Source organism: Macrobrachium nipponense, chromosome 32, assembly GCF_015104395.2.
Source record: "Macrobrachium nipponense isolate FS-2020 chromosome 32, ASM1510439v2, whole genome shotgun sequence".
In the NCBI taxonomy this organism is placed as follows: Eukaryota; Metazoa; Arthropoda; class Malacostraca; order Decapoda; family Palaemonidae; genus Macrobrachium; species Macrobrachium nipponense.
In genome coordinates, this window is record NC_061094.1 from 61,826,098 (window position 1) to 61,853,825 (window position 27,728).

Sequence of the window (27,728 nt, forward strand, 5' to 3'; positions counted from 1 at the left end):
TGAGCCGACCTCCTATGGCTTACCCTGGAAAAATAAAGGTTTTATGAAAGGAATTCCAAAATGCTGAGGCTATGTGTGGTATATTCCAGCACTGTCTGGAAAAGGCATTGAGCATACTCCTCTCCCATTCTCCCTATAGGAGCAGTCCTTCTGTCCCTGTCCCATAGATGCTGATATGATCCTGAAGTTTAATACGTGCGCAGGTACAGTGATGCTCAAATCTCATGCGACATGACTCCATAGGATTTCGTTCAAAATTCACTAACTGGCAACCTAGTATGCTCCATATTTATCAATTATTTTAATGCGAAAACACAATTATCGCATACAATAAGGCCTTAATATATTTCATAAGAGTGACATCTGTCATACATTTAAAAACTGTAAGAAAATGTCACGTGTAGCCTAATTTCCGAAAAACTCTTACGAAACATTTTCAAAACTTTCGTTCACTCATTGCTGAAGCATTTAACCAAAACGAAGTCGTCATCAAACCTCAGTTCAAATGTTAAATAAATAAAAAAAAACGAAAAAAAAAATGTCGTAACATTAATAATGCTTCTAAAGCAATCATAAAATTTGAAATAGTCCTATTTGATTGCTTTTACACCTCAACGCTGACAAATTGTAAATATGTATATACAAAAGTAGAATGCGCCCACCGATATCGACGTGTGAGGGGAGTATGTGTGACGTATTATTAGTGTCGGTGCAACAACAACCACCTGGTATATAAGTAGGTCTACAATGAGTAGCGACCATGATATTATCCGGAAAACATTTACTTTATATGTGGTAAAGGAATATTTGGATTTTCATACATAATTATTTGTTGTGTTTCTTAGATATTTCAAAAATGATAGCATAGTAGCAAATGTTCGCTTATTTGTCAAAGCCAAGATATTATTCATAGGCCTAGGTGTTAGATTTCTTTACTTTACACTTAACATTCACATCTCTATATTGACAATTTCTGGCCAGAAAGCAAATGAGGTTATCTAAACATTCTTGCACTTCAAGTTACCTTATGAAAGAATAAATTATACACCAAAAGCGAGCAGAAGGACTTTTAAGAAAATAATATTGTAACTCAGTTGAAAAGCAAGTATTCCATACGCCTTGATATTAGTAATTAGGATATTTCGATTAATAGCCATCTTCTCCATATAACCAAAATCATCATCATCTTCCATTCATCAAAGAACAGGTAATCTCTACAAATAAAAACATTAGTAACAGATTACATCTCAGAAAGCTTAGATTATTTTTTAGGCCTATAAAACATTTTCCAACATACAGGCAGCTTAAACGTAGCCTCAAACTTCAACATTCAAAGAAAACTTGTTTTAATTCATATTCCTACTTTGAAATTGTTGTTATGACTGCTGAGCTTATTAGGTCTACTGTCATAATGCTGCAGACGTGGTTATGTTGACCAGTCCGAGGAGCATGTTAAGTGTGCTTTCATTGATGGCACCGCTAACCTTATCACACCGCACTTTGAACTGAGCAAGTTCAAATCACACAGATTAAGAATTATACTAATGCATAAAAGGGATCATATCTATTTAACCATAAAGAAAATAGGGTTAGCTGTGAATTCGCAAGCTTTTCGACACGAAGGACATTACAAATAAAAAAAGAAAAATATTAGCACTACTTGGCAACGTCACGCTGAGTCTGAGAATGTGTACAATACAAAGAGAATCATATCGCATGAGATATGAGCCCCACTGTACTTTGAAGTTCCCGTTTTCTTTAGCGTTTTCATATCTGTCATCAACGGTCGTTAGATGCAAGTACCGAGTTTTTAACGTTAAGTAAATTCCAGTTGATTCTACTTAGTTTTTTTTTGGCATAATTAAAACACTTAATGAGGTTCTTTGGTATATTACAACTGTAACGGACTTTACTTCTTCATGTTATCCAGTTCTACATTCTGGGTTGTTCTATTATTATTATTATTATTATTATTATTATTATTATTATTATTATTATTATTATTAAAGTGATGGACCCTATTCATAAGCCCAAAACACGGACCACTGACCTGAAAATCAAATTCCAAAGAATATGGCATTCATTTGAAAGAAAAACTAACAGAAGGAGATAAGAAATTCAGAAAGAAGATATCAGTTTTTACAAAGAAAAAAATAACTAAACAAATAATAAACAAAATAGATAAAATGCAAACAGTTAAGATACAAGGAGAATTGTATGTATATTCAGGTACTGTCCAAAATTAATAATTTTATGGTTACATGTGTGTATGAGAGACAAGGATGTATATTTAGGTAATGTCTATACAAAAAATATGCAAGGCTACATATGTAATTAACAGATAGAAATACGTAAACAAAAACACTATTTCGAAGATAAGCCAAAAATTTGCAAGTAGTTAGCTCATATAGAAGACATGCATATTCAGGTAACTTTAAATAACATATGCAAGGTTACGTATGTATTTAATAGACAGAAATACGTCAGCAGAACACTATTACGCATGCATTTGTAAGTTATAATATATGCAAGGTTACGTTTGTATTCAACGTACAGAAATACGTCAGCAGAACACTATTACGCATTCATTTGTAAGTTATAACATATGCAAGGTTACGTTTGTATTCAACGGACAGAAATACGTCAGCAGAACACTATTACGCAGTTGAATCATAAATTTCAAAGTAATAACCATTCGAATGACTTTTGTTGAAAGAGCAACTCATCACCTCAGGCGTAAGTATGATATGGAGTGCATTGTTTATATATATATATATATATATGTGTGTGTTTTTTTTAAATCTTCTTTTCCTTTGTAATAAACACTCGTTCCTCTTGAAGCTGGAAGGCACATCCGGCGAAAGGCACTCCAGAAAGAAGCTGAAGGGGGTTTTCCAGGTTCCAGTTGAACAGGGGAAGGCTGGAGAACTGGAATAAAGGAAGACTACTGAATGCACTTTTTAATATAATGAAGGCAATGCTGCCCCAGGTGACGAAAGAGGGGGCGGGGGCGGTGGCTGGGGGAGACCAGGTGAGGTTGGAAAGAGAGAGAGAGAGAGAGAGAGAGAGAGAGAGAGAGAGACCTGAACTGCATCATCACCATCAGCAGCCAAGGATCGAGGGAATTCACACAATGGAAGAATGCACACTTTTAGAGAGAGAGAGAGAGAGAGAGAGAGAGAGAGAGAGAGAGAGAGAGAGAGAGAGAGAGAGAGAGGTGTGAGGGGGGTCGGCAACGGATTCAGAGGGATTAAAAGTATTTAACTGCTTTTCTTGTATATAATATATACATATTATATATATATATATATATATATATATATATATATATATATATATATATATATATATATATATATATATGTACGTACTGAATTTTGATCATGAGAACGAAAATAACCAAGGATATCATTCATGTGGGACGTATCAAAGACAAATATAAAATATGATCCGTTATTTGAGCGATATCCTTGTTGGTCTCTCTCTCTCTCTCTCTCTCTCTCTCTCTCTCTCTCTCTCTCTCTCTCCTCTCCATAATTGCAGTTCCGTATGTAAATATTTGCCGCAGTCCTCGCTTCTTCCATTAACTCGAAAAGACCTGTATTGCTTTTTTCTTTATCGCGATTACGACAAACCTTTGCGGAAATAGATATCATTATCCAGTGTAAGTGGTTTAGGCGAGTGTTGTTTGTTTCCAAGAATGGCACAAAGAAAAGGAATAAATGATTATCTAGAAGAATTCCTTCTCTTTATCACTATGCTTTTCAATATTCAGTTACTTCATAAGTGTTCTTGATGATATATTTCATTTCTCTTTATTGATCAAGCGAAGGGGGAAATCTGCTAAATATTAAATTATTTTTCTATGTTCCATTCATTTCAGCTGGTCCGGTGGTATAGGGGTTAGTGTCGTGGTATGCCACTCAGATGTCGTGGGTTCGCGCCTTCCCCAGGGCGATGACACTTCGCTGGCTCTGTATCATGATCAGTTACTGCTGCAGCAGTGTTTGGGGGGGATCTTTGGCGGTGGGAGGTTGAAACCAACATGCTTTCGAAGCTTGAATTTCAAGTCAATGGCTCCATGTGAATAGGTTTCATATACTGAAGTGGTAATATGGAAATATGGAAAACACTCACCTAAGTCATTTATACTAGAGAATTATAACTCTTTTATACAAAAGCTTATCGTATTTACGATTTAAAAAATGCAGGTCTTTTCGAGCCAATGCAAGAAAGGGAAACTACATCAAATATTTACAAAATCGAACTGCAATTATGGGGGAGAGATGCCAATAGGACATTAACGAGATAATGAGCTATTATTATTATTTTTTGTGGTGCATCCCATATATATATATATATATATATATATATATATATATATATATATATATATATATATCATTTATTATTCTTGGTTATTTCTGTTTTCATTATAAAAGTAACTCAATAAGCCTAAAACATTGATCCGTACAAGAAAATGCAATATTTCTTCTATTATCGTAAATTTTGATAATTATTAAAGAAATTAGGAGAAATGGCATCTGTAGACATTCCCCGAGTCGAGAAGGGAGACTTCACTTCAGTCAGCTACCAAGTCCAACCATCAGTGCAAGCACAAACTTCCAGTAGTCTACACGTTCGATTTCACCTCTGACATTCGCTTGCTTTTACATATGTTTATGTATGTTTCGGCAAGAATTTCATCATGCCAATGAGGAAAAGACAAAGAAAACATCTCGCTAACATACAGACGAAGAAAAATCGCTCAAGTATTATTACAGAATATCATAATATACGCGTAGTTAGTGAAGAGAGAGGGGAGGGTTGCTAGGAAGGGTTGCGTAGTAACCTGACAGCACACGTCACACTGTGCCCAAGGCTACGATCTTTGAGCAAAGAGATCTTCATTTATGATAAATAACAAAAGTTTTTGGTTTTTCAGTACCCAAAAATGGAATAATTAAATTCCATAATAATCATGATTTATTAAATTGCCTTTGTAAAAAGAGAGTAGTACGCCTTCGAGTTTCACCTCTGACATTCTCTTGCATTTACGTTTGTTTATCTTTGTTTCGGCAAGAATTTCATCATGCCCAAAGAGGAAAATACAAGGAAAACATCTCGCTAACATACAGAAGAAGAAAATTCGCTGTAATAAGCCGAGTTAGTGAAGGGGAGAGAGAGAGTTGCATAGGAAGGAGTGCCCCATGTTGCCTCAAGCAGTGCCCCAAGCTACGATATATGAGCAAAGGGATCATCATTTATGATTAAATTATGATAAATAAAAAAAGTTTTGGTTTATTAATACACAAAAAAGAAATATACATTCACAATAATCATTATTTATTAACATTGTCTTAATAGAAATACGAAGGAAAATTGAACTCCCGTATCTCAAAACTGTACTTACTGACCTTCAAAATCTATCTTCTCACTTAGTTTTAAAGCTAAAACATTGGAATTTGGTATATAACTCAGAAAGACATTATAGAACAATCAAATAGAGCCTTTTTTTCAATTTTTGTTTCGTCTTTTTTTCATAAATTTTTTTCTCCTGATTTATAGGGTTTATTTTTTTTACCATATTGAAAAAATTCATATTTAGCAAAAAAATGACTTTTAGAAAAAAAACTCCCCATTCGATTGGAGGTGTACATTAGGTCCATATATGGTAGTAATCCTAGGTCTTAATATTAAATATCAAGGGAGGAGATAGAATTTGAAAAATGGTTATTTTCGGGATAAATCGCCCTGGCGTCACAAAACCGATGGTCAGAGGCGAAAATCATATGCGGTTTGGAGATGTCCCAAGTCACCTTATTAAGTGGTATGAATAACAAATTCCCGTCCTTAAAAAATGGCATTAGCCGGCCGGCCCCCTTAACTCTTTTATGTCATTTACGGGCTAATCCCAGATCCTTCTCCAGCCAATACTTAGAGCAATCTGACCGACCACGACATAACGACATATATATATATATATATATATATATATATATATATATATATATATATATATATATATATATATATATATATATATATATATATATATATATATATATATATATATATATTTCTTCTCTTGACATTCAGACGAGACGCCAGACCTGACACGTATACGCGTGTGGTGCGCGGGGTGACAGCGGCGGAAGCCGACGGCGCGGACACTTCCCGGACGGGTTAAAACACACACACACGCAGAGAGGATTTGCCTAATTGGACCTCTCTGAGCGAAAGAAAAAAAAAAGAAAGGCAGGAGGCAATCCGAGCTGCGCCCATTCAGACGAAATCCCGCGGTAATCATAACATCGCGTTTTAATGAGTACTTCGCCCGGGGGAAGGTAGAAATGATCCGTTCGTCTTTTCGCGGCCTGGGTGGGAGGGAAAGGGGGTGCGTTCATTAAGCTGCGTTTTGGAGATTGCGTTCATTATGGTACTTTAAAGTCTCTTTTTTTTCGCAGCCGGCGTTTTTTAAGGGGAGAAAAGAGAGGCGTTCATTAAGGTACCTTTTTTTTCTTTTATTTTGAAAAGGTACCTACAAAAACTAACTCCCAACAAGAAGATTTGTAGGATTACGCGTAAGATATTGAATAGGTGTTTGTGTTTACGATGCCAGGTTATCTATACCTTGTAAAGGTCTATAAGCCCCAATACGTCATTAGAAAGATAATTCAGATATCTAACAGTTTCATATTTATTTATCTGATATCCTACGAATTCTATATGCACAATAGGTAAATACGATTTTATCACCAATAGAAAAAGATTACCGTTGCAATATAAAATCTTACACATACAAGCTAAAATTACTTATTAGCTAAAATTAGAAAGAGATGGCATTATTCCTGCCTATTAACACAAAATTACAATAGCCTTTACCATCAACAATGTAATGATTTTCAATTGCCTAGATAAACATATATATAAATTATTACTGATGATGGTTCATTACCCGTGGGAAAACCACATCTATGAAAAGTATTATAATGATATAATAGTATAATGAGGTACATAAAGGTATGATGAGGTATGTATACTGACCTATTAACATGACAGTCTCGAAAGGTGGGCTATTAACTTTTTCTGAAATAAGTTTGAAGTATTTGTGAAAGTTCAAAATGGATCTCAACTGAATGATATAATTTAACGGGAATTTCTTCATGAGTTAAGATTGAGGGAAGAAATTAAGTAAATACAACACTATTACACATATTATATGTATATATATATATATATATATATATATATATATATATATATATATATATATATTGCCAGCCCTTTACCTTTCGAACCTGTCATGTTAATATAGGTCAGTATTACATACCTCATCATATACCTTTATGTACCTCATTATACTATTATATCATTATAATACTTTTCATAGATGTGGTTTTTTCACCGGTAATGAACCATCATCAGTATAATTTATATATATGTTTATTTTAGGCAATTGGAAAATCATGACATTGTTGATGGTAAAGGCTATTGTAATTTTGTGTTAATAGGCAGGAATAATGCCATCTCTGTCTAATTTTAGCTAATAAGTAATTTTAGCTTGAATGTCTAAGATTTTATATAGCAACGGTAATCATTTTCTATCGGTGATAAAATCGAATTTACCTACTAGTTTCCATATAAAATATATACGTAGGATATCAGATTATATATATATATATATATATATATATCTATATATATATATATATATATATATATATATATATATATATATGGCCAAGAGCTCGTTTCAAAATCTACCTTTTTTTTTTTCTTGTTGGTATCCCATTCAAGCAGTCTCCGTACCCAACGCTGCTGCGTCTGGTGATCGAATGACCATTATATATCAAACGTGTGTGTGTGTGTGTGTGTGTGTGTGTATGTCCGCATTGCATGTGTATCAAAGAGAAGCAAAAGAGTAACAAACTCGAGTGTCATGCAAGTGGATAATTTACGTTGATTTTCCGGAGATCTATTCATAAATAAGATAAAAAAAAAAAGTGTAAAAACCAGAGAATGATGAAGAGGGAGAGGAAAGAGAATGTGATGAACATAAGAGACTTTCGAGCAGAAGTGGAGAGGGAAGAAGCGGAAAAAAGGAAGAAGTAGAAAGGGAACAAAGAAGGGGGGGAAAACATGCCAAAAGTCAACGAACATTGAATGAAAAGGCAAAAAGGGAAAAAAAAGTCCCTACTATGCAAATGGTTACCAAGAACTGTATAACCGAGAGTTTGAGAGGAAGAGGGACACATACGACAAATGTATGCAAAAGGAGTTTATTCAGATTTCTGATTTGAGTGGATGACACTACGTCAGAGAGAGAGAGAGAGAGAGAGAGAGAGAGAGAGAGAGAGAGAGAGAGAGAGAGAGTGAGTCCCCTATTTCAAGGGTTGAAGCTTGTTTGTTGCTCCATATTCAATTTTCCCCAAGCTGTATTTCGTTTCAATTTTCATTTCATTACGATACATAGTAATATAATAATACTAATAATAATATTATATACTATAAAGTAATAATAGCCTATATACTAAACTTAATAATTACGTTATATAAATTAAAAGTATATATATATATATGTATATATATATATATATATATAATATAATATATATATATATACTATCATATATATATATATATATATAAATATATATATATAGATATATATATATATAATAATCCCTATATATATTTATCTATATAAGTGTTAAGGTTTGGGGTCGATTTGTACTTCACTCAGTTACCAGAATATTGAATACAGAAGATGTAAGTGAACCTCTTTACATTTTGGCTCATTAAATACAATCTCTGATTAGCCTTTTTGTGATATTACTTCCCTATTAACAAACTGATATACAAAGGATTCCTCTCGAGACTTCGATTATTTAATTTGCAACATTTGCAACACGTTTATGTTAGCGCTAGAATTAAGTGGAAAGTTCCCATACATTTTGGCCAAAATATCAGGAATCTAGTATTCCAGTAAACAGAAGAAGAAGAAGAAGAAGAAGAAGAGAGAGAGAGAGAGAGAGAGGAGAGAGAGAGAGAGAGAGAGAGATCGCATCTACAATTTCAGCGAGGGAACGTTCCAATGAGTAGGAGCATAAGCAGCAGAACAGAGAGAGAGAGAGAGAGAGAGAGAGAGAGAGAGAGAGAGAGAGAGAGAGAGAGAGTTCCCCTCCCATTGTCGAGAGAATAATAACTCCTGTATTATCTCGAACTTACAATGCCTTCCTGAAGACGCATTTTCCCTGACCCCGCCCCCGCCTCCGGCCCCCCAACCCCCAACACCCTCGTACCCCCCCCCCCCCCCCCTCAGCTGCTGCCCCCCCTCCCCCCTTCAAAAATGACTTGCAGGAAAAGTTGCTTAGCCTACCTTTCTCTTCCATTGCTCTTCAGAATTTCCATTTTAATTTTTTTTGTTTTCCTTCTTTTTTTCTAATTTCTTTTTCACGAAAATCTTGTTTATTAAAGGTGATGGGGAAGTGGTCTTTGTGTCTCCCATACTGGCAATGATTACTGGGTATTATTTTTTTCTTGTTAATCTGAATTAGTGTCTGAAGATTTATTTGTTAAGACGAGAGGCGTAGCTGTTTGTTATGTACGCATGTAATTTCTTTAGTCCCTCTCTCGTCCAGCACACGTACATACATACATATCAACACCCACTTACATATATACATAAATATTTACCCACACACACACACACACAAATATATATGTATATATATCACTGGTAAAAATGTTCTATTACAACGGAATTCCATCTAATAAAAGGAGCCCATGGAAAACGGCTAAAATATTAGAGAGCATGTACTATATTTCAGAAGAGAGACAGCAGGCTCTGTAATATAGTACTCTCTCTCTCTCTCTCTCTCTCTCTCTCTATAATATATATATATATCGTAATATATATATATGTGTGTGTGTGTGTGTGTGTGTGTGTCACAAATACACGTAAGAAGGTAGGTGAAACAGGGACTATGAACAGGTACTACAGTATTTTATTCTAAATTTTCAAGTTCATACAGTCTGAGCTTGAAAATGCAGAATAAACTACGAAAGTACGTATTCAAAGTCCCCATACATACTCGTACGCCATCGACCATTACATTCACACTAAAACAGATGCACTAATCGACCGTTTTCATTTTTCCAAAATTCATGATTACCATTCGTTACCCGTCTCTCTGCTTTCCAATTACCTTCACAAACCGAACGAGCACTTTTCAGTCGGCCAGCAGTTTAATTCTTTAATTGGAAGCTGTTGAACTCAACAGGAATTCACGTACTACCAGCTCGCTATTGTAGATTCACATCAACCGGGCATCTGATGTCTAGGCCCGTCCATTTTGACGCTCATGATTGGCTGTTGATAAGCCAATCACAGGGCTGAAAACTCTGAGTCTCTCGAGAGAGTTCACATAGGCAGGATGTATGTTTCACCTCGCCTGAGGGATACTTTTGAAAGACTTATCCTTCAAGAGAGGTGGAACATACATCCTGCCTACTTCATCTCTCTCTCTCTCTCTCTCTCTCTCTCTCTCTCTCTCTCTCTCTCTCTTCTGTGTCCTCTAATTTGTTTTAAGTAACTAAATTTCGAAAAAAATTCTTATCCACGACCTACAAATTTTGACGCAGTTTCTCTCTCTCTCTCTCTCTCTCTCTCTCTCTCTCTCTCTCTCTCCGCGTCCTCTTAACCTTTTTTTTTAAAGTAACTGAATTTTGAAAAAAAAAAATATTATCTACGCCCTGCAAATTTTTTACCTATTTCATCTCTCTCTCTCCCCCCCCCACCCACCCACCCCATATCTCCCTCCCCCCTCCCCCCGGCCCTCATATCCTTTGAAACCCTAATATCTTGCCCATCTCGCGCTCTCTCACAATGCAGGATTACTGTGCCTGCATTATCTTTCGTACAAAGGCGAGTCACATAATGAGAGCCTCCGGCTTTTAGCCTCTCTCTCTGTATTCCCATTGTCAGGGGGACGCAGATTCTTTGCGTAAATATATATTCGTATGTTCTCGTGCTATATTATAATTTTTACCCACCTTGCATTGCGAATGTTAATACAGGAGCGTAAATTCGAAAATAAATTCGGGTGCGAGATATATCTCAGCGTTGTTAGTTCCTACGTATGGTGATGTTAACCCATTTCGGGTTTTCAAAATGAAACTGATGTTCTGAAATGATTATTTGGAATTTGAAGGTTTTGTCTGTGTATTATATATATATATATATATATATATATATATATATATATATATTTATATATATATATATATATATATATATTTCCAATTTGCGGCATTTAATGAAGAAATAATATTAACATTGTAATGTTTATTAAAAAAAAAAATTTGATGCATTACTAATCTTACGGTATATAATGAAAAATATTATTAACATTGAAAAAACCTTATTAAGAATTTGAATGCGCTACTAACCTTAGTTTATAATGAAGAATATTAACATTGCAAATGTTTATTAGAATTTGAATGCATTACTAATCTTTCGTTATATAATGAGAAATATAATATTATCATTGTAAATGTTTATTTAGAATTTGAATGCGCTACTAACCTTACGGTGTATAATGATGAAATAATATTAACATTGCAAATGTTTATTTAGAATTTGAATGCATTCTTTGTATATTTTTTAACTGAGTTTCTGTTAACCATGAAAGATGTAAAATTAATATTGCAAAATGTTTATGTAGAATTTAATATACTCTGGATATACATACATACATACATACATACATACATACATATATATATATATATATATATATATATATATATATATATATATATAATGCATTGTTATTAATTATGAACAGAAGTATTTTTTCGTATTAATAACCATATGAAAATCAGGCAGATGTTATCTTTAAATATAGATTCTAATATATTAATATTTTAATATTGATTTAGAACAGCTGAATATACACAATTCTTAAATAAATTTGTTTGATATCACCAAAGTACTTTTTTGGTCAATAATCACATGAAAAACTTGCAAGCATTTTTCTGAATTATAGATACAAATTCTAATAAAAATGCTGCATTCACTTATATATTTATCTGTCACTCATTACTTAAATGCCCCCCCCCCCCCAAAAAAAAACGGAAACAATATTGTACAGTAGATCATGAAAACTACAATCCTTATAACTTATTAATTATCCAGGTAAGTATTATTATTCAAATAAATGTTTTAAAAAATCAGGTAAAATAACACAAGATAAATAATTAAAATATAATCCTTATAGCAACAACAACAAGATAGCAAATCGCATGAAGCACTCACCCGTTCATTGGCGAACGAGAAATTGTATCCCCAAAATAGATCGGAAGACTCACGGTGACGTCATAATGTAAACATTGGAAAGTGGAGTTTAGATAAACACTAGAGCGTGGATGCAATTCATATTTGCACTCGGGGATAAAATGATATATTGCATCCGTAACGAGTTTTCGTCTTTTTTTTTACCTTCTCTCATAATAATTCCACGGTTAAAAAATGAATACTGGTTCGGTTATTATTTGCATGAAACCTTTGTCCGGTAATATTGAAAGTTCTTACAAATAAGACTGAAATATAACGGTAAGTCACCGATATTCTTAAAAAATTCGGCTTATCAATAACAGTTTGATGCTAGGCCAACAGCGATATCTATTACATACATCAGTAAGAAATTGATGTTATAGGCAGTTTAGCTTAAGTGTGAAGATACTCCATTAGAATTAAATATTAAATTGCTGAAAAGCACTGACCAGGGAATAATATTTAACTGTTGAAAGCAATGTTATATTGGATACACTGAGGATTAATGTCTAGCTCTCAGAGACGTGTATATATATATATATATATATATATATATATATATATATATATATATATATATATTATATATATATATATTATGTTATTACTTTAGAGCCCATGTTTATTAGGAGAATTTGACAAATGTTGCATACATATACACATTACATACATATACTATACACACACATATACACATATATGTATATATACATATATGCACGCATATATGCACACATATCTCGCTTACTTCTCTTTCTTTCCTAATCCATTATGACGAAAATAAAATCCGGAAAACCTATCTCCCCCCCCCACACCAAGGCCACCGGGGGACTTGCCCCACCACCTGTTCCCAGCCGCATAAAACTGCCATTTAACATTTTCCTTTTTACCACCCCCCCCCCCCACTTCTCCCCCCAACCCCCCCCCCCCCCCCTCGGAGGACTTATCTCCGACGAAGATTTAGGACATCTCTCACTGACTGCAACGATGAATGGCCTCCAATACCGGAAGAAGAGTTTTTATCTTTATTTATATTTCGTTTAATTTGCGCTGTCTGTCCGGATCCGCGAGAGAGACATATATATATCTCCGGAGCTAAAAGTTGTAGTGCGAGCTTCGTTGGAAAGTGTAGGATGTCAGCGGGATTGGGGAAACGTCTGGGAGGACTGTCAATCGGGCATAATTTACGCCTTGGCAAAGTATTAAGCCTGTTTAAAAGTCAGTCTAACTTCTTAAGAATGTTTTGAACTGGAGTCCTTCACTGGTTTTCATCTGGGACAAGGTAACATAATTTAGCATCCCTATTTCTGCTTAAAAGCTAGTCTCACTCCTTGGCAATGTATTATGTCTGTTTAAAAGTCAGTCTAACTTCTTAAGAATGTTTTGAACTAGTTTCCTTTCACTGGTTGTCATCTGGGACAGGCTAACATCATTTATCATCCTATATCTGTTTAAAAGCTGATCTCACTTCTTAAGAATATTTTAAACTCCCTTCTAATCACTGCTCTCCATCGAGACAAGGAAATTTCACTTACTATTCCTATAAATCTATCTATATAAACGCTAGTCTCACTTCTTAAGAATAGTTTAAACCAATTTCTTAGCACTGCTTTTCATTGAGACAGGCTAATTTAATTTATCGTCCCTATATCTGTTTAAAAGCTAGTCTCACTTCTTAAGAATATTTTAAACTATCTTCTTATCACTGCTTTCCATTGAGACAGGGAAATTTCACTTACTATCCCTATAAATCTATCTATATAAACGCGTGTCTCACTTCTTAAGAATAGTTTAAACTAATTTCTTAGCACTGCTTTCCACTGAGACAGGTTAATTTAATGTATAGTCCCTATAAATCTATGTTTAAGAGCTATTCTTGTCTCTTAAGAATATCTTTAAATTCTTATCACTGTGGCATGAAAATTTGATTGACACCTCTATAAACCTGTCATTCAGCAGCTTAAAAAGTAATAATCTTTGTTTCTACACTCGTGCAATAAAAGCCTAATCAACTTACTTTAGCCATTAGTCCTTCTCATCCCTATAAATTTATCTTTTAGCCGCTTAAAAAACAGCAACTAATAGTTTGACAAGCATGAAATGAAAAAATCAATTTACCTTTTGTTCCATTCGTTGACATCACCCTTTTTGCCTTTGCACGAATCAGAATCTGGAAAGATAATTTTTTTTATTAAGATAGAAATTAATTTTGGAAGAATCAATAATAGATTTAATAGAATTATAATCATTCTCATATTTGGGGGCAGGAGATTCGATATTACAATAGTGATATTGGTCCCACTTGGTGTGACAAAAATGATTCATTTATAAATGACTTTACTACAGTAGATCTTTATATAATTTCTGTGAGATTGAATGAAATGACGATTTCAATTTTATACAACAAATTCCCTTTAAGAGATCTTTATACAATTTCTGCGATATTGAATCCAAACAAAATTCCAGTCTTATATGAAAAATTCCATTAAAGATTGGCGATTTTTGTACATTTTTTATGAGACTGTATCAAATATAGAAAAAATACCAATTCTATATAACAAATTCCTTTCAAAATTGGTGACTTTTATATATCTGTGAGACTGAGTCAAATGAAAATTCCAATTTTATGTAACGAATTCTATTTAGGATTTTGTGATTTTCATACAGTCTGTGAGACTATATCAAATAAAAAAAATTACACTTTAACAACAAATTTTTTCTGTTTATTCGCGATGCATTGAAATCAAACACATTTAACAGATAAAAAAATAAATTTTAATACGGGTACCGCAAAAATGGAGGAAGAGTTATTTGCCAGAGATTAAAAAGGATTTGGTTAGATATATAGCCTTTTATTCCCTTAACAAAGAGTCAAGTGAAGAATGAAAGAGTCGAATCCCAAATTAGCTTAGCGGGGAACCTTTGTCTCTTTTGGAAGATTCGTTTTTGTTCGTTTCATTCTCTCTCTCTCTCTCTCTCTCTCTCTCTCTCTCTCTCTCTCTCTCTCTCTCTCTCTTTGTGTTTCCGGAACGAATTAGCAAAAGCAATAATCACCGTATTCCATTCATACGTGTCTGTATATTAAAATCATATATAATAATAATCTGTTGTACCGTTATTTACACACGCACACACACACACACACACACCACACACACATATATATATATATATATATATATATATGTGTGTGTGTGTGTGTGTGTGTGTAAAACGATTACAAGAAGGAAACGATCTCCCAGTTTACATGTGAACAATGTCCAAAAAACACACGATATGACAGCGGACAAATTAAAAAAAATAAAACACGACGATAAAAAAAATTCAAGTGCCATTAGTCAATATGAATTATAACGCATCAACACGAATTTCGTTTTCCATTTACGGAGAGCAGAATAATAATGAAAAAAAAACTGTCATAAAACTCTCATTCTATTAATTAATAAATAAGAGCGGGAAAGGACCATTTCCATTTACGCGTTTGAAAAAAAACAACTCCAGCGAAGCGAAAAGTAAAAAAAAAAAAAAAAAGTAAAGAAAAAAAAACGTTTAAAAAAAACTGCAAACGTAATGGACCGTTTATTCTGTGCAGTGGAATCATGGCGTTTTGATTATATTATATTATATGATATTATTTTTTCAATTGTCAAGAGCAGTGGCTCATAAAGCCTCTAGCCTGGTGTCCTATTGTTGCCCAGACAAGAAATAAGGCAAATAAGAAAGGATGCAATAATATAGAAATTACCTGTATGAGAGAGAGAGAGAGAGAGAGAGAGAGAGAGAGAGAGAGATGTCCTATTGTAGCCAAGACCAGAAATACGGCAAATAAGAAGGGTTAGGATGCAATAATAAATAAACAAATAACCGTTATAGAGAGAGAGAGAGAGAGGTCCTATTGTAGCCAAGACCAGAAATACGGCAAATAAGAAGGGTTAGGATGCAATAATATAAACAAATAACCTGTATGAGAGAGAGAGAGAGAGAGAGAGAGAGAGAGAGAGAGAGAGATTCTTACATGAAGATGAAAGCATAGTGTCTTTGATAAAACAAGCGAAGAATTAAACCAAACAAAAACAAAAAAACTGCTTTCAGTTTTCTACTGAAGATGTTTACTTTTATTTACATATTTTAAAATGATATGTAAATACAAGTGAACAACTTATACTGAAGCGAAGAATTGCTGCAAAAAGAAAAGAAAACTTCATAGCTAAAAATAAGGTATTATTGGAACACAACAAAGCAGCGAATCACAACAGGTACATACAAAGTCTCGTAAAAATAAGGTATTATTGGAACACAACAAAGCAGCGAATCACAACAGGTACATACAAAGCCTCGTAAAAATAAGGTATTATTGGAACACAACAAAGTAGCGAATCACAACAGGTACATACAAAGTCTCGCAACTCTCTCTCTCTCTCTCTCTCTCTCTCTCTCTCTCTCTCTCTCTCTCTCTCTCTAATACAGGTTATCTCTTTATATTATTGCATCCTAACCCTTCTTATTTGCCGTATAACTCAAAAATATTACGCTTTTCGGAAAATGGGAGACTTCCCGTCCTTAATGGGGAAACTTTTACAAGCACATATGGAATTATGGAGATGTCTTAATTCGAAGAAACGGCTGCAAATGTTTCCTCATTCTGGCTGTAAGTGCAAAAGGAAAGTTTTGTAAGCGATTTAAAGTCTTTTCTGCAAATTTCACGAAGCAACGAAATTTTAAGTCAGGGATAAAATATTTTTGTTATTAAAATTTATTTTTCTTTTGGGATTCAAGGTCTTAGGTCTTTTCTGTTAATTGCGAGAAGGAAAGAAATTTTAAGTCAGAGGTAAAATTGTTTTGATATTAAAATTTATTTTTCTTTTGGGATTCAAGGTCTTAGGTCTTTTCTGTCAATTGCGGGAAGAAAAGAAATTTTAAGTCAGAGATAAGATTGTTTTGATAGTAACATTTATTTTTCTTTTGGGATTCAAGGTCTTAGGTCTTTTCTGTCAATTGCGAGAAGAAAAGAAATTTTAAGTCAGAGATAAAATTGTTTTGATATTAAAATTTAATTTTCTTTTGGGATTCAAGGTCTTAGGTCTTTTCTGTTCATTGCGAGAAGGAAAGAAATTTTAGGTCAGAGATAAAATCGTTTTGATGTTAAATATATTTTTCTTTGGGGGGGGGGGGCGGAATCCTGCTTTTCGTAGTACTTATGTTGTACTGATGCCTTAGTAAAATACTGAATATATCTCCAAAGAAGTGTCGAATGTCATAGCATATAAAAACTAAAAGAATTACAAATAATATGACAACTTTCATATTAGTTTTAGATTCGCTGCTGTTAATATAATTAATATTCCTCAACAAATTAGGTGGCATAACAGAAATGTTGGAAATTAGTTTTATTGCTTAAAAATAAAACTTAGAATCTACTAATGAGCAAATAATCTCTAAAAACCTTTAATGTGTTTCACATATCAAAAGAGAGTGATTTTTAGATAATTCAAGTTTTTTTTTTCAGGATAACTTAATTCATACTAACTTTGATTTTAGGGGGAAAAGACATATATCTATAAAAAAAATTTTAGTATAATATTCATCTGCTTAATAAAAAAAAATTAAACATGGTCAACAATACTGTATTTATGAAGTAAGAATGTATGTATTTATTAAGGCTTATTTTGACTATGTTTTCCTCTGTAAAATCAGTTTGCCTTAGTAAACGGTCGGAACAAGACCGAAAGTACTCGGCTATCTCGCTTTTTCATTTTTTCCTTCGTGGCAAAAACCTTTCCTTATATATATATATATATTATATATATATATATATATATATATCTATATATATATATATATATATTTATTTATTATTATATATATATATAATATATATATATATATATATATATATATATATATATATATATATATATATATACAGAGAGAGAGAGAGAGAGAGAGAGAGAGAGAGAAGAATCTATATTAATCTACAGGCAGTGAGTGACCTTTGGAGTGCGCGATAGCTCTATCAAAACTGACTGCCCCACCATTTAGCAACTCGTTAGGAGACTTCCGGAGTTGCGTGTAATTATCCCACCTGTCGGTTAATTGGCATGGCTAATTTATGAACCGCAAATTAGACTCCGGTACTGGAATTAATTTGCGGGCGGAAATGACCAGTTATTAGGAAGTACTTATAGGGTCGAATTAAAGATGATAATACCGTTGTTGTTTAAATTGTTTTGTGAAAATAGTGCTTTGTTACTTGCATTGTTTTGTCCTTGTTCATTGATCATAGATATTCTTTACTGTTCCTGCAACAGTTCAGACGAAATTACTCTTAATTGGTCATAGTCTCTCCCTCTCTCTCTACTTGATCGTAGTCTCTCTCTCTCTCTACTTGGTCACAGTCGCTCTCTCTCTCTACTTGATCGTAGTCTCTCTCTCCTCTATCTCACTCTCACAGTCTCTCTCTCTCTACTTGATGTATCATCTCTCTCTGTCTACTTATTGCTCTCTCTCTCTCTCTCTCTACTTGGTCATAGTCGCTCTCTCTGTAGAGCTCTCTCCCTTTATCTCTCTCTACTCGTAATTGGTCAATCTCTTAATTAATCATAGTTCTCTCTCTCTCTCTCTTTGGGCATCTTCTCTGAGGAAAGTATTACCACACACGAGCTAGAGAAAAAACCCGGATTCGATCCCATGCAAGGGTGATCTGGTCTTGGTGGGCTTGTGCAAGAACAAATAATAATACGTGTATCGATCTCAGGAATGAATTTACGTGGTTGGTGTCCGGTCTATCTCTCTCTCTCTAATAATATTTTTTCTTCTCTCTCTCTCTCTCTCTCTCTCTCTCTCTCTCTCTCTCTCTCTAATATTTTTTCTTCTCTCTCTCTCTCTCTCTCTCTCTCTCTCTTTCTCTCTAATAATATTTTTTCTAACAAAATCAAATACAAAGGCGTCTGTACTGATAACACTACTTCTGCTTCTACTGCTGCCGCTATCATTAGTTATTATTATTATTAGTATTACTTGGATAGCTATAGTATTTATTATTATTATTATTATCATTAAAATATAAATGCAGGAAAACTGAACGAAGAAAACAAAGTTGAAGAACGCACCAAAATTTTTTAAAAAATGAAATAAATATAAAAACCTAAATTATCGTACCTCTCCCAACCTCCGCGTTCAACGGTTAAGCGTTTGCTTCATAAATCCTAAATTACGTAATCAAGATCAGGGTACGTTTTTATCAAAAGCAAGATTATATATAATCTTTAACTTAACACTTCCTCTCTCTCTCTCTCTCTCTCTCTCTCTCTCTCTCTCTCTCTCTCTTCGGCCACTCGTTGATGAAATTCCTTTCATGTCAGGCATTAAAACAGGAAGTTACATGAGAGTAACCATCCTCGGATGAAAATTTCGTAATAGTGAGGTAAATTGGCTTTGGAGTTGATAAATGGATGGTTTGAGAGGGGGCGGGGGAGGGGGAAGGGAGGGGGGGAAATAGTGATAGATGTGGGATTCTAATTACATAATTCTGGGTTCAGTGCAGAAGATGCATTAATATCTAAAGTCGTACTTATAATAAGTATCTTTCTTTTCCCAATTTCCAATGGTATGAACCTCTTCTTATCAAACTATAGAATAACATTTATCAGTTTAAATATTCAGTATCTACAGGCTTAATAAATCTACCAAATAAGTCTTCAGTATAAATTATTCATTACACAATTCATTAACCATTATCTATTTAACTATAAGGTATCAAATGGCTTCATGAATCTTGCGATTAAGTCTTTTATTTGAATTGTGCAATAAGACCATAATATAGACTGTTCAGTGAAAAATCCTTTTATTAATTATACTTCACAAACCCTGCACAAACAATTCCTTCCTTCAATTTAAGCAGCTCAGCTTTCACTTGCTTTCAACATCCACACTTCAATTCCATAAAGGAGAGATGGTCGAGAATCCTACCTTGAGACGCTCGAATTAAGACCTTCCTTTTTGTTTCGTTACGCTGTGATTTAATCTGTCCCACGCCTTACCATCATTTACAACATTCATTGCTTAATATCTAAGAAAATTGACCCCCTCTCGTCTTCCATCAGTCACATTAATATTCATAGCTTCTTCATCTCCCTAGTTTTCATTTGCACTCGCTAACATTGCCATTTTATTCTCTCGTAAACACTTTCCAAATATAGATTCAGCATTCATTTGGGATGAGGTTTCTAAGATCACCCCTTTTAGTTTATAATATAATAATAATAATAATAATAATAATAATAATAATAATAATAATAATAATAATAATAATAATAATAATAATCAAGAAGAAAGTACAGCTCACTGATGTCGCAATACCATGGGACAACAGAGTAGTAGAGAAAGAAAGGGAAAAAATGGATAAGTATCAAGACCTGAAAATAGAAATGAGAAGGATATGGGATGTGCCAGTGGAAATTGTATCCATTATCATAGGAACACGAAGCCCGATCCCAAGAAAAAAATAGAAAATGAAAAAAAATAATAATAATAAGACTCGATTGTAAAATCCTTAGCATTACACAGATTTTGAAAATTGCTCTTGAGGCTTATAAAACAAATAAACCTATACATATCACTGGGAAATTTAAAAACCTAATACTATGATAATAATGATTATAATATAGATAAGGATGATGAAAGGAATGGGAAAATAATGACGTTAATAATAGCGTGATTAGGAAAACGGTGATTATCAATGAAGCTCGCAAGATTAGCATTACAAAGGAGTAAGAGAGAGAGAGAGAGAGAGAGAGAGAGAGAGAGAGAGAGAGAGAGAGAGTTATTCTAGACAAATTTTGTTGAAGCATTTAGCCAAAACTGTTTATTTGAGAGAGAGAGAGAGAGAGAGAGAGAGAGAGAGAGAGAGAGAGAGAGAGAGAGAGAGAGAGAGAGATTCTCCACTTTGGCCAAACTAATCTGAATAAATGACCAATTTTCCTTTGCATCAGAGTGGTCAGACCAGCGGAAATAGCTGCTGCAAAATAACAAAATAAAACGATACGAAAAGAAAAGGAAATTCCCAATAGAAAGTGGATTTAACTTATCAGCTTGTTCTGTTTTCTTATCTCTTCGTTCTTTTTTTTCATTCGTTCGTTCGGTGATTTACCTCTTGCTGCGCCAGACTTTCTCCAAAGCTGTCAATGTTTTTCATTGTGAGATTCTTCTGTTACATTTCTAACATGGTTTGTGTTTAATTTTTTTATTTTATTTTATTTCATTTTTGATTATTGAGCCCTATTTTGTGATAAGTGCTCTCTAAGTATCTGGAAAAGAAAACTGAGAATTGATTATTATTATTTTTTTTTTTTTTGCTCTATCACAGTCCTCTAATTCGACTGGGTGGTATTTATAGTGTGGGGTTCCGGGTTGCATCCTGCCTTAACCTTAGGAGTCCATCACTTTTCTTACTATGTGCGCCGTTTCTAGGATCACACTCTTCTGCATGAGTCCTGGAGCTACTTCAGCCTCTAGTTTTTCTAGATTCCTTTTCAGGGATCTTGGAATCGTGCCTAGTGCTCCTATGATTATGGGTACAGTTTCCACTGGCATATCCCATATCCTTCTAATTTCTATTTTCAGGTCTTGATCATTGTTATTATTATTATTATTTTCTTTTTTTTTGGGGGCTCTATCACAGTCCTCCAATTCGACTGGGTGGTATTTATAGTGTGGGGTTCCGGGTTGCATCCTGCCTCCTTAGGAGTCCATCACTTTTCTTACTCTGTGCGCCGTTTCTAGGATCCCACTCTTCTGCATGAGTCCTGGAGCTACTTCAGCCTCTAGTTTTTCTAGATTCCTTTTCAAGGATCTTGGGATCGTGCCTAGTGCTCCTATGATTATGGGTACAATTACCACTGGCATATCACATATCCTTCTAATTTCTATTTTCAGGTCTTGATCATTATTATTATTATTATTATTATTATTATTATTATTATTATTATTATTATTATTATTATTATTATTATTTTAGTAAATGAAACCTATTCACATGGACTTGGAATTCAAGCTTCCTAACAATCTTGTCTTTGCATTAATTTCTTTAAAGTATATCAAACTTTCTTTTGTCTTAATATTTGCTCAGATCTACTCAATAGAGAATTAAATTGACTGCAGTCTTCACAATAATCCAATTTATTTACTTATGAGTTGATTGATACATTGAGATGTCTTTCTGGGTGACTAGCATACCTACACATATATGTTTTAAGAAATATGTAAATTTGGCTGTGTGTTACTTTTCTACACATAATATAAGCTCGGATGCGTCTCTAAATAGATAATTATATTCTCTACATTCTTCAAAATACTTCAGTTACTAAGTCATGAGTTACACAATACAATTGAAATGTCAGTCTAAGAGTATTAACCATTTCCAAAGGCATACCTAGACACCCTTTGCATACCAACACATACATTTTATGGGTGTTTAATACGCGGATTTCATTTTGAAGAAATAGTAATACCCTGTAGAGCAGGGGTTCTTAACAGGGGGTATCCATGCCCTTGGGGGTATGATAACCACATGCTGGGGGTGTAGGACTTGGCCTCTGGATATTTGTATACATTTGAATTTAATGTGTCAATGTATACATGAGTACGCTTTGTAAATGAATAACTATAAACTATATTAAGTTAATATTGTCAACAAGTGGACTTGAGCTAAAGGGGTATGGAACCATTTTGGGCACTTCACTGGGGGATCTGGAGTCATCAGACGGTTAAGAACTTAACCCTGATAGAGTCTTCGAAATAATCCCATCACATAACAATACTTTGATATGAACTGGTCATCATTCATTCTGTTAAGCCTTCAAGCTTCCATTAAACTCCGCTTTTCCATTTGAAAGATTAAAAAGCATTTTTGCTTTTACGAAAACGAAATTTTTTTTTATTTAAGCCGGGTTTAATAAAAATGCTTTCACTCTGCTTCGAAAACCATGGGGTAAAAAAAAATGAAAAAAAAATTGTTAGTGTGAATAATATATTTTTAGAATGTATAAATTCAATGCACATATTCTGGTAGGTAGGAGCAAGCCTCCTTGTGTTCAGTGTTTAGGGTTTTATCTTCTTAAGGGAAAACCACTTTTTTGGGGGGTGGGGTTTTGGTTTTGGGGGAGGTGAGGGGGGGGGGGGGGAGTGGGCGGTTTGATTTGTAGTCCCATGAAAAAGTTGTAATTTTAAATAATATAACACTTTTGACATTAGTGAATTTGGAGAGATGACAAAAAAAAAAAAAAACTTCGGAGTCATTTGCAATAATAAATAAAAATAGTAGAAAAGAATTGAAAAAAAAATCTTCATCAAATATCATTAAAAAGACTGCATACACCATCCTTGAATCGATGAGGCAAAAAAAAAAAAAAAAAAAAACAAAAAAAATAGGCCAAGTGAAATTTAAATATAGGTTTTTTTTTTTTTTTTTTAAAAAAATTATTTTTGTTTTATCATTCTAAGCAGTGTGTTTCCAGGGGGCGGTAAGGAAATGGAGGAAGGGGAAGTTAAGGGGGGTTTGGTCAGCCAAAAAAAAAAAGTGTAATTAAATATCGGTTTAAAAAGATTATTTCTTTTATCAGTCTAAGCAGAATGTTTCCGGCGGGAGATCAAAAGGGTTTGGGGGGCTGGGGTGTTGGGGGGCGGGCGGCGGTTGGTTGGTCGTCACGTGAACATTTATAAATTTCCAGCCGTGACTCTCGCCTTGACACTCCAATTAAACAAGTTATAACAAAATACTTTTACTCCCACCGGGCCCAATTCATCTCTTTAGGTGCGGAGAAAGTTTATGCTGTTTTTTTTTTTTGTTTTTTTTTTTTTTCAGAGAAAAACTCCCGGCTTATATAAAGCCAATGGGGGGGGGGGGAGAAAACCAGCGACTGTTGTCACGCTGCTGTGAATAGGTTTTTATCTATTTATTTATTTTGTAGAAGTAAGGGATGGGGTGTTGTTGTCGCGTTAGTTTCAATGCAAAGTTCGGGATGTCTGTTAGAATTCGTTAACCTTTCGTCCGCGAATTGCCTGTTTAATATGTCTTGCTGACAAAGCAGAGGAACTTTATCTAACCGGTTGTGAATGATGGTTTACCAGATATTTTAGATAGAAACTCTACATACGTTAATTTTGCTAATGTTTGTTTTCCTATTTACTTTAATTCTACGATTCCATTTTTCTCATATCAAAGTAGGGACTCTGACGACCACCTTATATATATATATATATATATATAGAATATATATAGATATATATATATATATATATATATTATATATATATATATATATATATATATGTCTTATATATATTATTCCTATCTATTTATATATACTATATACACCATTATCTCCTGAATATATATATATATATAGTATATATATATATATTATATATTATATATATATATCATATATATATATACATACATATATATATATATACATAATATATATATATACATAAAATATATATATATATATATATATATATATCATATATATATATATATATATATATATATTAGAGGTGTATTGGATATCCGCATCCGCATCCTCATCCGCAGATTATCCGCATTTTTTTAGAAACTCCGACATCCGCATTCACATCCGTATTGACAAGTTTTTTCAACATCTGCATCCACATCCACATCCTCATTGGCAGCACATGCAACATCCGCATCCGCATCCGCATCCGCAGTTGGAGAATGCGGATATGCGGATGTCACCCCCTACTCAGTGTTCAATAGTCCATAATCCATATACTCATACATTGTAGGTAACTTTAGAGGTCGTTTTTCTAAATTTGCCTTTTCCATTACTTATTCAGAATACATGATGCACATTACAATATATTAATTAACTCAGTTACAGTATACCTGTTTTATAGCATTTTGTTTAGCAACTTCATCATGTCACTCATAGCAGTTGTTGATCATAAAGGTATTGTGTTTATTTGGAAATCTCTCTCTCCCCCTCCCCCTCTCTCTCTCTCTCTATCTCTCTCTCTCTCTCTCTCTCTCTCTCTCTGAAAGCAAAGATTGGCTTTGAGTTTTGTCACTCTTATGCAGTGAGTATGAAATAACTTTTGCCAAAACAACGACAAACGTTTGTGTACTGCTTGTACTTTTTATAGTACGTTTGTACTTTTTTTTTACGTTTGAATTATGTGGCTGAAAGTCGTCTATCACAAGCAAATATATCGAAATTACTTGGACCTACATAAAATCCGCATCCGCATCCGCATTTTTCATTTTTTGATATATGTGTCCGCATCCGCATCCGCATCCGCATCCGCAAATCAAATTTTCAGACATCCGATACACCTCTAATATATATATATATATATATATATATATATATATATATACTACATATAATACACACGCCATTATCTCCTGAACTAGAGTAACATAATTGAATAAAAGCTACGATAATACGGCTTTCCCTTTTACTCACGAGGAGAGTCTCACATAACATAAACAATATAAAATGCACTTTTAGCCAGGCACAAAAAAAAAATCAGTTTCTCCAAATGTAGCCGAGACTTTTTATACTCATATTTCAATAAGATATATACATATATACACAAGTTTATCTGGAAATGGAGATTCCACGTTCACGCAAAAAAAATGAACTCAAAGAAAGAGTGGAAATATATTGAAACATAATTCCAAACCCAGAGGAAAAAAAATAGTATTTGAAAAATAAAAAATACGAAGGGAGGTTTATTTTTGCGTCACTTATCAGTTTTACTTTTTTCTTTTTTACTTTTCATTTTTTTTTCCTCGATTCTGTTGAGATCGTAGCGAATTATAGAGCAAATTGGACGGTGATTACGGATGCATTTTCCAGTTTAATAATGAGTCAATTCTTTTATATTTGCGCGATCATTTTTCCGTCAGTAACTCCAATAAATATTGCCTGAAGAGCTTATGGCAAAGAATAATAATTTATTTACTATTTCCGGAAAGTTAGAAAAGGAAATGTTTATGGAAGTAGTTGAAAAATCAAGAAAATTTGGCTGTAGAGTTAAGTAAAAATTACTGTACAGTTTATTGAACAAGAATTTTTGCTTTTTAAATGTTTTAAGTGTCTTAGTGTTCAATTTTAAGTATTGTACCGTGTTTAATTGGTGACAAGTCTTATATGTGTGCATTCTTATCGATTCCCCAGCCTTGAAGATGCATCGAAGCGATGTGAAAGGTTGGCAATAAATCTTATATAGTTGAGACATGCAAAGCTTTGCCTCTCCGCCTTGTGATATATATATATATATATATATATATATATATATATATATATATATATATACGTATACATATATATATATATATATATATGTATATACTATATATATTCATATATATACATATATATATGTATTATATATATATATATATATATATATATATATATATATATATATATATATATATATATGAAATTGTAATAGCCACAATGCCCTCATAACTTCTCAAATTCTTTGCTCTTTTTTTGGACACGCTTGTCACTATGCAAAACTTCGTGCTCCAACTTCAGAGAAATTTGAAGAACGGTGACCTCGTCGTGATTACAATACCGCGGGTTCGTTTCCTGCTACCAGACATCATGATTTCTTCAAATTTCTTTGAAGTTGGAGCTCAAGGCTTTGTAAGTGACAAGCGTATTCAAAAAAGAGCAAAGAAATTGAGAAGTGGATAGGGCATTGTGGCTATTACAATTTTATATGCATCTGGTAAAAAATGACTGGTAGATTCTACATTTTATATATATATATGTATATATAATATATATATATATATATATATATATATGTATGTATAGGAACTGAATCACGAAAGTAGGAACGGGATAAATCCAATAAATAAAGATATATGCCACAAAGGAAAATAAACGACGGAGTATCCGCCGAGACCTTTCGACGTTCAAACGTCCTTTACTGAAGCAGAACTAGTATAGGACGTTTGAACGTCGAAAGGTCTCGCAGGAACTCCGTCGTTTACTTTCCTTCGTGGCATATATCTTTATATATATATATATATATATATATATTATATAATATATATATAATATATTATATAAAGGCACATCTCGAGCCAGCCACAAAGAAAAAAAATACATATCACGGACTATTTCACCGATACCGCTTAAATTCTCCGGGGATTCTGCTTTTGATGACGTCAGCAGGAAATGCTGAAAGCTAAAAGCAACTGAAGGTATTTTTGTTCTGCGTAAGAGCGGTCTGAACATTGCTGTGCAAGTGTTTAGTGTTAAGGGAAAAATTCATATATATATATCTAATGTTTGTAAGGCTCCTGCAGATATTATTTTAGTATAAAGGACATTCGGGGGGGGGA

At 33.6% G+C, this 27,728-nt stretch overlaps 1 long non-coding RNA gene across 1 annotated transcript in view; it reads right to left on the minus strand.

The window, feature by feature from the left end:
- Window positions 1–2,794: 2,794 nt before the first annotated feature.
- Window positions 2,795–27,728, minus strand: part of LOC135207169 (uncharacterized) — a 50,210-nt gene continuing 25,276 nt past the window's right edge. Inside the window, exons 2-3 of the long non-coding RNA XR_010312913.1 lie at window positions 14,459–14,510; window positions 2,795–2,928 (exon numbers count right to left, since the gene is read on the minus strand). This is a non-coding gene — a long non-coding RNA (uncharacterized LOC135207169). The remainder of the gene's footprint in view (window positions 2,929–14,458; window positions 14,511–27,728) is intronic.